Source organism: Amblyomma mixtum, chromosome 2 (genome assembly GCF_055824585.1).
Source record: "Amblyomma mixtum isolate Tamu chromosome 2, ASM5582458v1, whole genome shotgun sequence".
Taxonomy (NCBI): domain Eukaryota; kingdom Metazoa; phylum Arthropoda; class Arachnida; order Ixodida; family Ixodidae; genus Amblyomma; species Amblyomma mixtum.
Genome location: NC_143013.1, coordinates 180,762,699 through 180,780,581, shown reverse-complemented (window position 1 = coordinate 180,780,581; position 17,883 = coordinate 180,762,699).

The following is a 17,883-nucleotide window of genomic DNA, read 5'->3' as shown; positions in this document are numbered from 1 at the left end:
AACTCTGGATGTAAACCCTACTAAATGCACATTCGCAAGAGAGTATTCGCAAAAAAATGGATGTTAAAATTGCAATTGCCTCATTATGTAGGCTAAATTCACGGCACATGTTACAATACAATTAAATATAACCTCCGGAGCATTGTTAAAATGGGATTGCTATGCGGGGACAATTTCTTCCAGCAGATTGTTCTAACTACGGATGCTTTTTGGAAAAAAAAAGTACTTATATACACTGATTTGACATTTGTATTCGCGCATTTTAGGATCCTGTATATCTTTCAGCCGGAAATAAATTTGGATGCAATTTATTGCATAGAGGCAATGCAGGCATATACTGATTATCTCAATAGGCGCGCTAGGTTTTGTAAAATGCTCGCTGTTGTACACTTTGATTCGTAGAGATTCCATTGTATCTCGTTCTAATCATATTTATTGATAGCATATCTGATTCCATAGGTACCGAGCCGAACCAGGAGCCAATTTTCTGTGTGACAACGCTGCCGCTACTTTTATGCTGCGTGTATACGACTGTGAATTTACGAAGCTGGTAGCACTTTTTGCCTGTGTTTCCCATGCACAGAGCTTGTATTGAAATCCTGCATTCATCTCCGGCATTTGCGTCGTAATCCTCAAGCATTAATGCAGTATGTTGTGGAAGTAATCAAGTATTAATGTGTGGTACTAAGCTTCGTGTTTGAGTTGGGTATTTGGAATGGCATGAACGTTATTGCTTAATTGTAGGCTGACTACTAAAACAATTCAGACCTGCATGCTTGTGCACTCAGCACTTACAGGTGATAGTGTGTTCAGGCATTCGCTTTCTCAGTTTTTTTTGTGTGTACGCCAGGCATGTTCTGTACTTCAGCGAGCACGCAAAGTTTTTAAGCAATCGCTGCCCACCGCTTGACATCGATATGTACTCTGAGTTTCCTATTGAACGAGAAAACACGGTATCACTAGCTCAGATCACAAAGCAGCAAAAAAATTCCTGAGGCTCAGCTTGGCTAAGCCTGGGGAATGCGAAGCATATTAGTGGCTAGGCTTGGTAATACATGGCTTTCCTTGGTTGAATACTTGGTCATTTTAATACAACCACTAGAAGCCTTCGTCGTGGGGGAAGACAACGGCATGGCTACAGCGGAACGCCGACTAACCCCGAGACGCGCGTTGGGTGAGCGCCTGGATTGCCACGGAAGCCGCGTCTGCCTGCCCGGTGGAGCGAGCATTTCACCTACACCGAGTGTGAACGCGCGTTCGAAATGCGCGGGAATGCGCGGGTGTGACGGCTAGGGGTCCCACGGCGACGGCGCGAGGTGGAGGCCGGCTCTCTCATCCGATGTCACGTGGTGTGACGTCACGGTGTCACGTGGTGTGACGTCACGGTGTCACGTGGTGTGACGTCACGGTGTCACGAGGGGGTCCCACGGCGACGGCGTGAGTGGTAGCTCTAGCAACATGCTTCGCATAAAAATCTCGCCGTATGGTTGCGACCCCGTATCGGTAATGTTCAGGGCTAGTTGGTGTGGTTGGAGGGAAATTTAGGAAACTGATTTTTTTTTAGCCAAGTTATGACAGCGCGGAGAAGTGAGAGGAGGCTCAAGAAATTAATTAGGGACTGAACAAAAAAAGAATATGTGTCAGCCCCTGCTAGGAAAAGATGGAATTGGGAGAGGGAAGTTATTATTTTTGCAGAAAAGGGATACTTTGCGGTCACCTGTGGCATCATTGCCAACATTCCTCTGCTTCGCAGTCCTCGTAATACCTTGTCTTTTGTCTGGCCGATTTTCCACACTTTCAGTGCCATCTACAGGCGCGAATGATTTTGAAGGAGAGCAGATGTCGGTTTGTCTGCGGACAACCTACTTCCGCAAACCAGGGTGAAATTAAATTTACTCTGAGCTAACGCTAAAAAAAAAACTGGATAAAATACAGAGGAAAGATGTTTAGGTTAGAACATTCCGTTCGGCGCACAGATTTTGTTTAACATATATAGTCCGTAGCACTCGAACTTACTTAGACGTAACAGGCACTCACAAATATTGATACATCCCGAAATTCTCTAACGCAACAACCCTCCAACAACCGGATCAAATTGTTTTCCAGTTTTCTAATTCTGCAATTTTTCCCACTATAAGGGTACCGTTGTTAATGGCCAAGGAAAGAAGAATATGTTCCAATGTTTGTTAAGCCGGAGCAGAAACTACATATATGTCGCGTATTTGCTGCGTTTCTGTGAAAGAAAGTGCTAGCGACGGCGCATTCCCGTTCCTAACTTTTTTTCCACGCCGCCAATCGCGTTAAGCCTGCTTAATCTGCTCATTCCTGATCCGCATTCTCTAGGGACTGTGAGTTGGAGGGAGCAATTAATCTTCTAATTAACGGACATCTTCATAACGGGAGGTGCTCCCAATTAGTTATCTGTCTCTCGGGTGTCTTCCACGAACACACCGCCTGAGCCGCCTACCACTGCAAGCCTTTCTGCTCTGCCGATGTACCCTGTTCTTTGTTCCAGTTGCCGCTTTGCTCGTTGCAATCAAGATGTCGTCCAAAGGACTGATACCATGGAGCTGTAGTCACTTCATGCTTGTTTCTGACTTTTTCACGGTGCTACTTTAGTTCGAACTGGCTTTTTTTGTGCGGTTTTTCTTACAGCAATTTAAATTTTCAATCTGCTGTGGTTGCCCTCCTCCAAAGCCAGAAATAAAGCGTATGTTATGACTGGCTCTCCTCAGGGTGCAGAATGTGTCAGTGGTTGCTCCCGAACCCAACCCGAGGTTATTATGTAATGAAGGCAGTAAAATTTTCCAGCAACTGAAACACGCAAAAAATATATGCATTGGCACAGGCGGCTGTGTCAGCGTTTGGCTGACCACAGCTGAATATCAAGCGCACTGATTTCTGACTGCAAAACCAACCAAAGTTCAGGTCTTAGTGGTTGTAGACACCACAAAACATGGAATTGAAACAAGCCTTTATGACGACCTGTTGTGAAATCAATATTGCCAATATTTAGAACATGCTACCATTGTATCTGCCGATTTTCTCTGCAGCGCACTGAAAATCCGGAGGAAAAGTTTGCGATGGCTAAAGTAAAGTTAAATGCTTTAAGAGCACACGGGCAGGGATCTCTACTCCGCGACAACATATCTTGGAAATGCAATCAAAGCTTATTAGATTCCGCGTTGCGGCTGATGTTTCCACCTTAACTTCTTTCGCGCCCATTAATTGCGGGTCATCGGTGACATGTAGATATTGCACGTTCTTTGAGTGATATATGAATGAACTTTCCGAACTTTCCAAATTGTTGAACTCTCATTTATGTGGTCTAAGAAGTCAACTTTCAATTTTGAAGTGACCTGTAACTCTCCCACTTAGAGGTTAATTTTGGTACGAGATTCAAAAGCGCAGTTCGAAACTTTCGTGCGCATGGAAACTCCCTAATTCGCAGTCTTGCTAGCCATCTCGGTGTCGCTTTTTTCGCCGTCGCGATATGTTTTAAAGCGATAGTTCTACCCTTCCCATACAAAGCTGAAGCTCATATGGCTATGATCTTCAGCTTCAGTTTCAGCTCCGCTCCTCATCAAAACAAGGAGGAGCGGAGGCTTGGCTCTGACGCCATGCTACGGGTCTCGCCACGACTCGCCACCTCTGCGCGCGTTGAGCCGACGGCACCCGCTTGCCTTGCAACTAACGAATCTCGTGACTTGCTGCGCCATGCCACAGCTGCATATACGTAGCCGACGGTACTCTCGCAATTGCCGAAAATCGCTTTACGCGCCGTTCGCTACATAAAATCGTGTGGAATGTGCTTACCCTAACAGAGCTCTCGCCCGTCTCGCTGGGTTCTGCCAGGTTGACAACAGCTGTATTTTTGTTTTTGAGTGCTCAGAGTGTCAGCTTCCGGATGATGTCAGATACTGCGGTTTTATTTTTGATGCTGAGTACCTCAAGAAAATGGGCCAAAACATCAACTACTGTCAGCCACGAAGTATTGCTTTGTACATTCTAATGCTGCTCTAATTTTGTGTGCAACATAGGTTGCAACAGGGTTGAATACACTATGACGCCATTTCCCTTGTGTCTACAATATATTACAGAGATCTGGTACCACTATCTACTGATACAGCCGTTCTGCCCTGAAAAGGAACCTGCTTCCCACATGGCGCAATGCTATGAAGCCAGTCTCTAGTGTGCTGAAGCAGACTGGTGACGGGGTGTAACGATTTTATCCAGCACTTTTTCTCAACAGCGGCAGTAAATTTTCATTCCACACGAATAAGTATGTCTTGGTGACAATTCTTACCTAAAAAAAATCCGGAAATAAATTACATGACTCAAATAAAATGCGCAAGTGCAGTGGCGCCTCCTCCAGCGCTTTGCTGATTTGTATGAACTTTGTGGAACTCCGATGACAGTCTCTGCTAGGGTTATGTCACCATGTTTTCTAGTCTTTATCTTCACAGATTAATGTCCACACGACATTTTACAGCTCTTCTATGCTCGCTGGACCTCTGCACGGGTATTTATACATTTAGGAGCTGGTTCGTGTGTTGACAGTTGAGCCTTGGTCATTCAAGGTTTTCTTTTGTAACTGAAAGCATCATCGCAGTGCAACTCTATTTTTCAATGTGATCCTTAGTAACCTTAACTTGAAACTTTTTGTGCACAAGATTTAAAGTATGGTTTTTTTCTTTAGTGATTTTCCATCTTTTTCTACGATTCGCAGTCATATTTTGGTCTAGTTTTCTAGTTTTTTCTACATTTTTCTTTTTAACAATTTTTCTTCTGGATTGGTTTTTCTATTTACTCTTTTTATGTGTATCAGTCAGTGTTAGTTTATATGCTTGTTCATTTCGCTTTGATTGACTTCTAAGTCAAAGCATTGAAACTGGGTGCTTTTTAGAGGAAAACATCCAATGTTTTGCAAATTTTGCATCGCTTCCACCCTTTGTCTTTCTTTCTTCTCCTATTTGTCTTCTCCCCTCATCTCTCCTAAAAATAGACAAGGAGATTGATCTCTTTCCTCTTTTCTACCTGCCAACCGGAACAGGAGGAATGTGGCTCTGCGGACGATGGTGGCGGTGGCTCAATGTTGAGGAATAGGCTAATAAGAGCTAATGCTCTAAAATAATGAAATTAACACAAGAGATGTTGTCATAAAGAAAACTAAGGATCAATTTATTTAGATCAACACAGCACCGAGTAGGATTTCCTTCAGCGGCGGCTTAAAGAAGGACCCTTCGTTTCTGGATCCTTTAGACCACGTGGCTGGGTGCTTGCAATATTCTTCACCATCCAGGGGCCCTTCCCCTAGTCCGCTCTTGTGGTGGTAGTGAAAAAAAAGATTAATGAGTCAGTACTGAAAGCCCCATTGTGAGCACCCTCCATTGTTGGCGTATGTAATCTTCAGTACGCGGAAGGGCCACCTGACAGGGTTGTCAAGTGGCAGAGTGTAGAGGGGAAAACCCCCTCTCCACTCGCGGCGGAGAGAAGGGAGAGGCAGGATAGTGGCTGCCACGGGAAGAAGCTTCAAGAGAAAATGTATTTGAAGGCACAGGCTTGTTTCCCAAGCCATGTACTCTGGGAAGTCGAGCCCATGGCCTAACGATGGCTTGCACCCTATAGAGAAAACCGGCAAGTAACCAGCAGGCAAAGGCAGTCGCACTCACTACCACCGGAGGCCAAGGTGGGTTTTGCACTTCGAGCTCGCCACTGTAGCATTCAACAAATAGTCAAACTCCACCCAGAGACTCCGCAGCTACACAATTCGCTGCAGAATGCACGAAACCTCCTGGTACGAACGCATTGCAAACACGTAATACAATTAAGCGCTCCTTAAATTTTTACCACCACCGCCTTAATAGTGGGCGAAGGCCAGGCGCTTCAAACAGCGAAATGAAAGAGGAGAGATAAGAGGGGGGTTCAGTATTAATAAATGAAGCGGCCTAACGCGGTGAACGTAGCCCAGCGTGCTGTCCAGCTAAAAGAAACAGCAGCTAATGGTGGAGGCAGTCAGGGACGACACGCACGCTGGCCAGACCAAGGAACCGTAGCGGGCGAAAGCGGGGGTCTCTTCGGAATCCAAAAGACTTGACCATTACCCGAGAGCGTGTACAACCTCCATGAGGCGTAACAGAGCTATTGCTTTCATGCTCTGCATTTATTGCTTATGTGTAAAATCCACGTTAAGAGACTGCAGATTTCATGTCTGTCCTATGAACACTGTCGGCTGCTCTTTGGCGTACTCGGTTCCTTGAAGAACAAATGTGCACCGGCTGCCATCAGTTCTCAGCATTGAAGCCCACGATACCACACCAAAAACATTTTATCCTGTATTCCATTCACGAAACAAAAACTGCTCTAAGTTAAAGAAACAGAAAAAGATACAGTTGGGGTTCTTTTCTCTCTTTTTCTTCTCCTCGCTTGCTGTTGCTTAGCGAGGTCAGGCCGTCTCGTTGTCGTTACGACCCGGTCTTGTGATTGGCATTAATTAGCGCGAAGGACGATGACGAAGATTTGCTTTGTAGAAACAAAAAAAAACTTTATACACATGAGATTAACCTGATGGTACAGTGTAGACAGAATCGAAACAAAGGGAGAGCAACAACAGAGTGGAGCCGCCAGAGCTCTCCCGGCCAAAAGCCCCTGGCGAGAACCCCCAGATTCCCACCAACCTCTCCTCTTAACCCCCTCAGCTCATCGCTGATTGGGCCGGCCCTTTCGTGACGTAACAGTTGCCTGTGGCCGTGTATTTAGGCGGGCTCACTGTGCACGTGACCGATATAAGATACAACACAAGCAAAACGCAACGAAACCGTAACAGAGCATCTTCCCCTCGGGAAGTCTGACTGCGCTCACAAAAAGAGGCAGGAATACACACAAAAACACAAACAGAACCGTCATTTGCCCTGTTCCTCGAAGCGGCGCCAGCCAGCGGTAACAGAAGCACACGGCTAAAAGAAAAACCGTCTCGGCGCCGTTTCCCTCACGGTGAATACGCGGAGGCGGCGCACACACGCACAAGCAAAAGAAAAAGGAGCGCTCCCCCAAAAAGCAGTGCGGTGCCAGTGCCGTTTAGGGTTTCTCGCGGCGGGGATCCTTCAAAGGGACCGAGGCGAGACTGCCGGCGCGCCGTAACTCACGTAACGCGTACCCGGCAAGCTCTTCGGCGCGGGCACTCGTCGGCGCGACCGTGTCAACCGCGTCGACTAACAGCCTGCAGGGCGGCAGGAACGCATATATTTCGGCTGCTGCGTGGCGGTCTTAAGCTCAGTGGCTCTACAGATACCATACATCGATGATTTCAAACTGCAAAGACTTTGGACTCCAATGAACGAACGGCCAAGGCCCACTGGAATGTTCCTAAGCCTTCGTGAGGTAGACGCGAAAATTAAACTTGAACCGATAAAGGTAAAGGAAACTTCGCAACGTCTTATCGCTTCTCTGGCCCAACTTGTGCTCGCTTCCGCTAAAGAAATTGCTTTCCGGCTATTTTGGTCTCGGAGCCACCGGCTGATCGCCTCCCGCTGCTGTAATGGTTTCACCGCGATAAGTATCAGAAACTCGACAATATTACCGACAGGCAATCGGAAAGAGAACGCAAAAGAATACTAAGAAAAGTAGAAGGTATGCTGGCTTTATTTTTTTGCTTAGGAGAGCGAGAAAGGAAAGAAGCCTTAATGGAAAAAACGGAGCTTGAAGTGCTTGAGCACGTATCTGTAAAGAAGCTGCCAATTTGCTTCCAGTGTTCGAGATAGAGAGAAAAATAAGAAAGGACTACTTGAGGTCATTTGCTCTTTAGAGGTGGAATCCCGGACAAAATGACTATTTAAGTGTCGGCCCCGCTGAGGCTGGTGGCGAGCAGGATATTTGGGGAAAAACTTTAAGTGCTCCTCATCTGTTTTGCGTTACGTCGAAAGTAAGTTCACTTGAAGACTCTGCCGCCAAAGATAACAGTTGTTAACAGGTTCACTCAAGTCAGAACAGAACAGAATCGTTCTCGTCCATTTCAAAACTTTGTAACTGCCATTGAAGACGCATAATAGCTGTGTATTCTTACCCTGTTGTTAACAGTTATTTTCTTGTTTGATATATCATTTGTGATTTTAACTTTTTGTATTTCTCACTTTGTACATTTTGCTGCATTTTGTTTCCTTGCATTTTGTGTTTTTCCCACTCCTGCCATAGCGCATACAAATTGCGCTGTAGTATGTATAAATAAAATAAAATAAATAAATCTATCAAAATCTTCGTATGGGCTAGTCGGTGGCTCATCATGAGTAAAAGTACACGCAGTGCAAAAAAAAAAAAAAACAGGGATAGAAGAGAAGACAAACAACAGGACTGGCGGTCAGCACCAGTCCTGTTGTTTGTACCTTCTCTTCTGTCCCTGTTTTCGCGTTGCGTATACTTTTACTTCAGAAGGTCAGAACAGATGTCCGAAAGACAATTTGTGAACGAGAGACAGGTACAGGGGAGGACGGTGTGAATCTGACAGAGGTAAGGGGTGTTGCAGCCTAACAACATGGCCATTAAGACAGTGAGCATGGATCTTTTCTGAAAGGCGGACGCTTAGCGCCTTTGTAACAGTTCGAGCCACAATGGACAGGGAAGAAGTTTCCAATAGCGCTTCTACTCCACACATACCTGGAAACACGGCGGAAAAAGCATGAAAAATTCAGGGGGGCACTTTGTTGACCTAAAGTGCAGTGAGGCGGAAGCCTTAAGCGCGGTGTTGCTGCTGGTGTCAGTGATGTGTGGTTATGTTAAGCTTCGCCTGGAACGCGGCAGCGTCTTGCAACGCTGCCAGGGAGTCTACAGAACGCCATCGCCCATTCGGCTCTACACCTTGATCGTCCTTAAATTGGTTTCTAAGGAAAGGAAATGTATCTAGTCTCGGATGTCTCGGTGGACACCAGAACCTCGCCGTAAAGGGAAGGGAGGAAGATGGGAGTGAACGAAGACACCGTATTCACTAGACGCGCCTCAAGTTCATTCCAAAAGATAAAGCTGGCATGGCGGAGTAGCTATCGTGCTCGTCTCGCACTCCGGAGACCCTGGATCGATTCCCCAACTCGACCAATTTCCTCCTCGGTTTTATTTACCTGGTCGGACTATAAAGGCTAATTAGGCTAATTGGCTAATTAAGCAATTAACTAAACTCAGTCGCACTTGGAGCATCACTATACGATCCCTTTAATTAGTTGCATGGTTACTAGCCAAAGTACAATTGGCCCCGTTTGAAATTCGCGCACTGCGACGTAACGAACATTTCGACCAATTGAAAAGCGTGACATTTCTGTCGACAACTACTGCTTACAACGATGAGGCATTAAAGGCTTCCGCCTTAAAAGGTAAAAGGACAACTCCTATGCCGCATTTTTCTGACCATAGTCCGCACCCACTGCCTAGTCTAAAGGGGCAAATTTCGGCTGAAATAAAAGTTTTTGTTTAGAAATTCCACATTTGGTATATATCAGTGCCGAATGGCGGCTGAAAATAAGATTTAAATAGGCATTTTCGCAGAAGCATCTAAGATTTCCTTTAGATACTATAGGGAAGCAGCCCATATCCGAGCACTTTTTTCATCCACCTGAAAATTCACAGCTGCCCGTTTCGACTTTACTCCTTGCTCGCGCTGGACAACACTGAGCTCGAACGTTGCCAGGAAAGATCTTTTCGAAGCCACTGGAACTGTTCATCAAGAAGGACTACGACTGTGCTAATGTTATTTTGCCGCTCATGGTGTTCCTCAGTGAGATTTTGAGTTTGTGTTCGCAAACCCAGGCACTAAATAGCGCCTACTTAATTTACCGCTGGAAGCATTTGCCTGCATAATGAAAGTGCTTGCATATCGGAACTAAGTTTGCAATGTTAGCATGGAAAATATTCCAGGCGCTGTTGGGCTCCGTTGCTTTTTTTTTTCAATTTGGCGGCCATGCCATGTTTTTCGGCTCTTGCAAAAGACCTTAAACTTACATCGTACTTACATTGTCTGCAACACGGCAGATTTCAGCCTTCAGATATGGATAGTCCAGAAAGTACGGCAGTAAACAAGCTGTCGCAAAACACAGCTTAAACTGCCGCTAGTAGTTGGCGATTGAGGGGAACGCATATTTTGTCAAATATTGGCCATGACGGATAATACAGTGTACTGCCCTAAACAGTACTACCAAGCACGACAGTAAGCTGTGTTTAATATAGGCGCTTTTCCAAGCATACCTCAGGAATTTTTCGTTCTCAGCACTGCTTCTCGCCGCAGAAATTGTACTCACGACAGCTGTCTGTTTTCGCGATTACGGGCGTTTCTTGCCAAAATTATTCTTCAGGCGCTACTAACGACCTTTGCCGCTGATCTGTACCCGAGTGCGTATACCGCCACCCATGAGCCGTAATAAAAAGGGTTGTCCATTTCCTGCACTGAATTTATTGCTTTCATTGACTCTTCACGACAGGAGACTGCATATTTTATTTCTTCTACGGTCGTCCCCGCTCCTCGCCACTTCGCTGCTCCAGGGCAGGCGCGGCAGAGATTGTCGCGCGTTGCCTGCGTCATGGAGTGACGCGATTTTATTGCCGTTGCTCATCGCTCCATGCGGGAAGGGGAGTTTGAACGGTCCGAGATATGGCGCAAATTAGTTGAGCCACAGCAGCGAGGGTAATTGCTTTTTCCGAATTCTAAAAAGTTATAGGGTTATTACTAAGGGCTGGCCAATAATCGCAAAGTTCAATCGGCCGCGTTAGAGAGAAGTTAAAAATTTAACTATTAGAATTCAGTTAATCATTTTACTATTTAACATAATTCACCTGTTTATTGGTGTCTGCCAGCACCAGCAATGCTATGAGCAAAATGCTTCTATTCGCCTGAAAAACCCATTTAAAAATACTATTGGCCGGTCTTCCCTGAAAAACCTGGTATATCGAACGTAAATAAAAGTTGCGCTTCTCAAAAGAAAACCTAGATATGGAGCTTAACTACGCCTTAAGGTTCTGACGCGATATATTAATTGGTTAATAAGATGTCTGCAAGATTATTCTTGTATACTTTACATTCTTAGATACCTGGGAGTCATCGTACCACTCCTGGCGAAGTTGAGCGATGCGCCAGTGCCCTGCGATGACAGGCTCTGCCACCAATGGGGCTGGTGAGACCCAGGTTACTCTTTCAGAGCAGCCTGTCGCTACCAGTCACTAATTTGTCTGCCACCTGCCACGTTGGACAGTTTTGTCACCATCCAGTGGGGATGTTGTGATGACCTCACGAGGTCACCTGGTCTGGTGGGCCAAATAGGCAACCGGTGGAACCAAAGGTCAGCAACGAAATCAGTGAGGGCTGGTATTAGTGGTACTGCACTGAAAAAATCAACGCGACAAGATAAGGTCAGAGTTTTGTACGGAGAAAAAAGCATCGTCTCTGTTCACCAGTAAAGCATTGACTGACGCGAAGTTCGCGGGTTCTAAACACCGACTGAGCAGGTATCTTTGACCTTGCAAGCACGCTTCAACCAGGAGGCGGCCCGCTACCTCGAGAATTCCCCAGCCTGAATGTAACAACTCCCAAGATCAACGGAAAGATCCGTACAGTTGTTTGCGGACACACGCTAGCCTGCCGCTTTGATCTCTGCCTTCTCTGCAGCTCTTCATCTGTGAGTTGCTACGGCACTTTTTCAAAAGAAATTTGGCATGCCTGTGATGCAAACTTCATCTGATAGTCCAAGTTCAGGCAGTTCTGTGAAATTTGGAACAAGTTCCGAGCAAAATCAGACCCTTACATTTACAACGTGCACTACAAGGTAGCTGTACCAAAATTGGACCGCATGTAAACGCCGCCCGCAATGCAGTGTTTCATGGTTAACCTCGTTCGTAATTAATTTTCTCGCGCTTTTATGGGACAAAGATTTCGTCATCTATAAGTAAATGTTCGTTTTGATGACAGCAATGACACTAGTGGCAACAGGCTGACATGCTTTCAACATCAGCTGTTTGTGGGTCCGTTGGGCTTAAGCGCCGAAATCGACCGCATTGTCCATAGAAAACAAGCTCCAAGGCATGTTTCCCCGCCTCGCGTTGATGTTAAAAGGACTGCGAAACACTCCTTGAAGAGATGGCGCCTAAACATCACGTGAATTCTTTGTATCACGCTGATGCTGACTCAAAAAGAACTACAGGAATATTGCATAGGAACGGGAGTTATTCAATGCAATGAAGACAGTTCGAAATACACAAAAAATGCTCCCCTCAGCTAGATTTTGGCGGTGCTTCCCATTGCCATTTCGCTCTTCCCGTGACGACATTGGACGGGGACCAATCAAAACAGCCTCTCTGAGCACGTCGCGGAAGTTTGCACATCATGGTTGCCTGTCCGCTCTAACTCATTGTTGTTAAGCCTGGCAGCGTCGTTTCCATGCTTACAACGACCATGTAGGCGCCCAGCTGGACCAGCGATGCTTCATCGTCACGTCGATGGCGCAGAAGGGACTTCGCCTGAATTAATCAAACTCGAGTGCCGGATATTTTTTAGTATAGCGCGTGCCCCTACCGCCCCGCGTACCGCGCCCTGCCAAGGTGGGCTGATGACGGGAACGTGGCGCCTTCTGGCGGCCGCGCCCAGCTCCTCAAGCTGCCGATGCGCACTCGTAAATGTGAAACGAACGCCTTTTTTTTTTGTGTCGTTCCTTGGGACTGAAACGAACACTTGTAGAATGCATTGGCTCGATCAGTTCGATTCCGCCATGCCGTTCTCAGATACATAGTAGCTAAGTGCTGTTTCCTATTTCATAGATGTGTACCGAGTGGTGCAAAGTCCTTCGACGCAGAAGAATAGCATAAGCTTTTGGTGGTGTTTTTTTTTGCGTCCTTTGAAGTGCTTTTACGAAAGTAAACGAGTTGGTTTTGTTTTTCTAATACAAAACCCAAAAATATGGCAAAAAGTATATTCATATATTAACACATTTTGCAGTATAATTACTGTTTGTCCTATCATCAAGCTTCCGCCCTATGGTGTCTAATCCAGTGCTGAATACCTCCTCTGTGTGGGGACATATAAGCGCCACGAATTTGTTTGTGCGAGTTAATTAAAGTATTAAAATCCGGAATATACGCGGTACGACCACTCCTAATAGCGTCGCTCTATCTCATTCTATGCAAGCAACAGGCAAAACAATCTACTGAGAATGTGCGTCCAGGCTCCTTTAAGGAAGCTCGTAGTTCGCCATTTCTGTTTGAATGGCGCAGATTGTTGTCTTGTCCAATGTCAGAATTATTACCCTGTTGTGACAAGCTCCATAACGTCTATTTTACGCTGGCTGAATGAGGTGGTCTGCTTGCTTATAGCCACTGTAGTTAAACATAGTTCAAACTTTTCAATATCTTAGCGCACTGGTTACGGTCACGTTTCTTGAAATCGTCGACAGCCTGCGCGTTACTGAAATGGAGCCATGTCGGCAGAAGGACACTCGTCCTGCCGCTTAGAATGGCCAGAGGGTGTTAATGCCGTGTGAACGTTGCAGTATCTCGGACAACGGCACAGTTACAAACTCTGTCCGAATAGGTTGTGTCGGAATAGATTTTGAAACGTCTTCATAGCTACTTCTACTTGCTCTTGCACCCCATTGATTCTGCCTGTGTGACTGTGAGCTTTTGTAGCGATAGCTACATTACCCCAGGTTTTCGTCTCTTCACCGGCACCGCGCTCTGACGTCACACCACGACCCTCGATTTTCCAGCTACTCGGCTCGTCGCGGTCACCACGCGGCCACCGCTCCTGCCGTTGGGCGCTCGCCGCGCCCACTGTGTGACGTCACACCACGTACAGCCTTTGTCGCAAGTTTAGCGCCCAGGGGGTTTGCTTCTGGGCCACGCTGTTTTGCTCGTAGTGCGCGCTCAGCGTCTCAAATCTCCTGAAGGTAAGAATATTTTTCGTCCTCCTCCATCCGATGCGTAGGACTTCCATGAGTGCTACAGGAGCGCCACAATAGTGCTTTGAAGCAAACCCCCTGGGCTCTAAACTTTTTACAAAGCCTGTACCTCGATTCTCCAGCAACTTCGGATCGTCGCGGTGGCCACGCGGCCACCGCTCCTGCGTTTGAAAAAGCCCCACGATTGACCGCTCGCTGCGCCCTCTGCATGACGCCACACCCCGCGCTTTCCATCGGGCGTCGCTAAGCAGTCGTCGCTAAGCCTAACCATTTCACATTGATGCCGCAGCTGAGGGCGCTTTTTAACTACCCAGCGCTGTAAGAAAGGTGTCACTCTCATCTCATTTTAGTGTGAACCTTGTCTCATAATATAATAAATGCATGGTCGGTTTCCGCGACCCTTTCAGCAGCGGAGCTAGCAGACTCCAGGTGAGTCGCTTTGGGCAAGAGCAAAGCCGCTGTGGAAAGAAATCTACTTGTATCGCAATTATCACTTCTATCAGCAACTCGCTATTGACCAAGGAGCCCGAAAAATGATTCATTTTCAACATTCCTCTACTCCAGGGCTTGTTATAAACGCGAACAAACAATATTAGAGCATTTTCCTGGCGCCGGTGGGCCGGTCCCGAGGAGCTCGCCCTATCATCATGACGCTTGTATGACCGCGGTGCACATCAAAACCTCCACGACATCCTCCTCGCCGTCGTAGTGTAGTGCGAATAGCACTTTAAAGAACAGAGCACGACTTCAGGAGACGCATCCAAAGGAGTCGGAACTATCGAAAGCACCCGAACAGCGTCATACCCGTAAGTTTTCGCTTCAAACTAGAAGGCGACCCGCACGTCGCGCTTGCAAGTGTTGCAACAGTGTTCTCCAGCTGTTGCTTGGACGCAAGAGACTGTTGGTTACATATTTGCCTCAATTGAGTGGATCAACCTGTGCATCACATGCATCAACCGACAAGTACGATCAACGAATGCCTCGCTTAATTTCATAGAGTTAATAGCACCTTGCATATTTAGAGAATATAATTAAACAGCGCACTTACACCTAGGTACACGTCGTACAGCACGTCGTTATCACTGACTTGAGATACGCATTTTACAGTCAAATGGGCCCATTCGTCGGCGACCGTCTCGTCCACACCGTAGGCGTTCAGCATCTCTCCTTTAATTATGTTTGCACTGATGAAGTGCGCGTCAGTCTGAACGATGTTCTTGAAGGCGCAATGCAGGCGATACATCGCGACAGCGCGCAAGTGCAAAAAAGCTCGTGTGCAAGGAAGCGCGGTAAAAGTAGTGCGTGCCGAGACCAACGTCCCAGTTTTTAGTTTTCTTCCACAGATGGCGCTGCACATCGTGAGCAAGCGCCGCCACTCGGCGGTGCTTTTAGAGCTTATTGTCCCGTCTGTCACGCTGTTGTTTATATATGGCTTATTTTTTTCGAGTTGAGCACGTGGTAACGCTTGTGCAGCAGCAGTACCGGTCCTGCATGGAAATGGTCTCTCGAGGCATCGAGGCATCGTCACCATCTTCAGGCTAATTACGTAAACTGCAGTACAAAGGCCTCTTAATACCTCCTTGACTAGTCTGGTTCTGTGCCAGCTGCGACCAATTTATCCTTGCAAACTTCCTGATCTCACCCGCTCACCTGATTTTCTACCGCCCCCGCTAAGGTTGCCTTCTCTTGTAACCCAGCTCCTTATCTTATTGGACCACCTGTTATCTTGGCTTCGCATACATAACCTGGCTAGGCCCGTTTATTCTTCTTGATTTTCACTTACATATCATTATTGCGCGTTTTTTTCCTTACTCTTTTCTTTGTCGTTGTTTCTTAACGTTAAACCGCTTATTTTCCTTTAAATAGTTTCTTTCGCGGTTTATGGGGGTTTAAAGCCACAAAGCCCGTGACACCCTAATGGTGCAGGGGATGTCCCTCTTCTTAGAACTCACTCTACAACATACTTTTTCTGCCTAGGTCCTCGAAGATATGTTAGAGCTCGACCCTTCATTTGCTTCGCAGGCCCCTGTCTTCGGCAGATCGGAGATTGCTTAGGTATTTGCATCAGCGTTTATCCTCAGCGCCGCTCCTATAGAGGAGGGCAAACACAAAAAGCTCGCGATGCTGCCGGCCGCCGTGCGTGGCGGCTTTTATTTGTCAGTTGCCTCACGTCAACGCGTGACCCGACGCACACTCTCAGCTGGTTTCGCCTTATCAACACAAATTGCGCTCGTCTTTGGCACTCAGTGGCACATTCTCGCTTTTCCTCCGGGAGATTTTCCTCCTTGCGTCAATCGCCTGCCTCTTTTAATATCCACCCATGGGTTCATCTTAGCCGCCAGCGCTGTAGCCTACACTCTCGGGAGTGGGGCGAGCACTTACCGCCTGCCCCTTTAAAACGGGCGTAAAGTGTGTTATTAAGACCAGGCATAGCTTAGGGAAATGCTAGGAGAGACACGAACTTAATTTTTGAAGCGATGCAGAATCAGAATGAAAATCAGACACATAGTACTAAAGATGACATAGGTCAAAATGTATACGAAGTGGAATACTTCACTCCAATAAATAACCTAAAATTAGAGGTACAGGAGTACGTTTGATTCACGGTGGTTTAACATACCAAAGCAACTCAAGCTATGAGAGACGCCTTAGTGGAGGGCTCCGGAAATTTCGACCCCCTGGGGTTCTTTAACGTGCACTGACATCGCACAGCAGCCCGGGCCTCTAGAATCTCGAAAAAAGGTTCTCGCAGTGCATCGAAAAACAAAGTCCATCACAAAGTGTCGCTTATTTTAAAGTACTTTAATAAAAAGAAGTTCCGTGCCAGTACGTGTTATTCGTTATTTTTTGGAGCCTGTTTTGGATAATGCGATTTTCAGATAATACATTTTAATTTTTTCCGCGAAAATCTTATCACCGAGATTCCACTGTTCGATAACGTAAAAGCCCACTATAGTACGTTTTTTCTTCCAGATTTTGGTTTAGTTTATGGGCTTGTAACGTCCCAAAGCGACTGAGGCTATGAGGGACGCCGTAGTGAAGGTCTCCGGAAATTTCGACCATCTGGGGTGCTTTAACGTGATCTGACATCAAACTGTACACGAGCCTCTAGTATCTCGCCTCAATCGAAATTCGACCGCCGCGGCTGGGATCGAACCCGCGTCTTTTGGGTCAGCAGCCGAGTTCCATAACCACTGAGCCACCGCGGCAGGTGTCTCAGTCTAAACTGAAAAAAATAACAGAGTAAAGGAAAATTGAACATGAGAAGTGGACCGCCATTACTGCCGGTCCACATTATATAAGGAATGAGAAGCAGCATGCGTACTTCGAAGGTTTTTATGGCTCAGCCATAAAAGGAAAGAAGATTTTATTCCTATCGTGTCTTAAATATTCCGAGCGGCGGCCGTGTTTTATGTCGCAAGATGCGGTGCTCGAGCATGCCTTTGAAATTTATACCCCCCCCCCCCCCCCCCCCCCCCGAAGCTCCCGTTTAGAGAACGACAAATGTGCCGCCATGCGCCTCATCACCACTCTCTCAGTGTTTTGCAAGAAGGCGAGGCCAACTTCATTGCTCTATAGCCAAAAAAAAAAGAATCGCGTCACAAACTGAAGCGTTATCTGCATTGAAGAGGAGTTACTTAAGAGCGCTCTAAACATTTTCGTCACCAAGGAAATGGGCCCTCTTTGCATAGCGTTGAGTTGCCCAAAGGCAAAGCGGTGCTTTACTTTGGCGGATGGCATTTGAATCCTCTCTTGGCTCTTTGTTACCTTCCTGTTCTTATGTTTGCGAAAGTCTCCTGCTTATTATGAAAGAAACCACCGAGTCTTTCCAGAAGTCATTTTTTGTGGTCTTGCGCAAGAAAACCTTGACACTACGGCTGTTTCTTTATATATAGGGACTGTAATACATGTCTCCGCGGATTCATCAGTGTTACGCCATATTGCTTGACTTCATTTGCGTCAC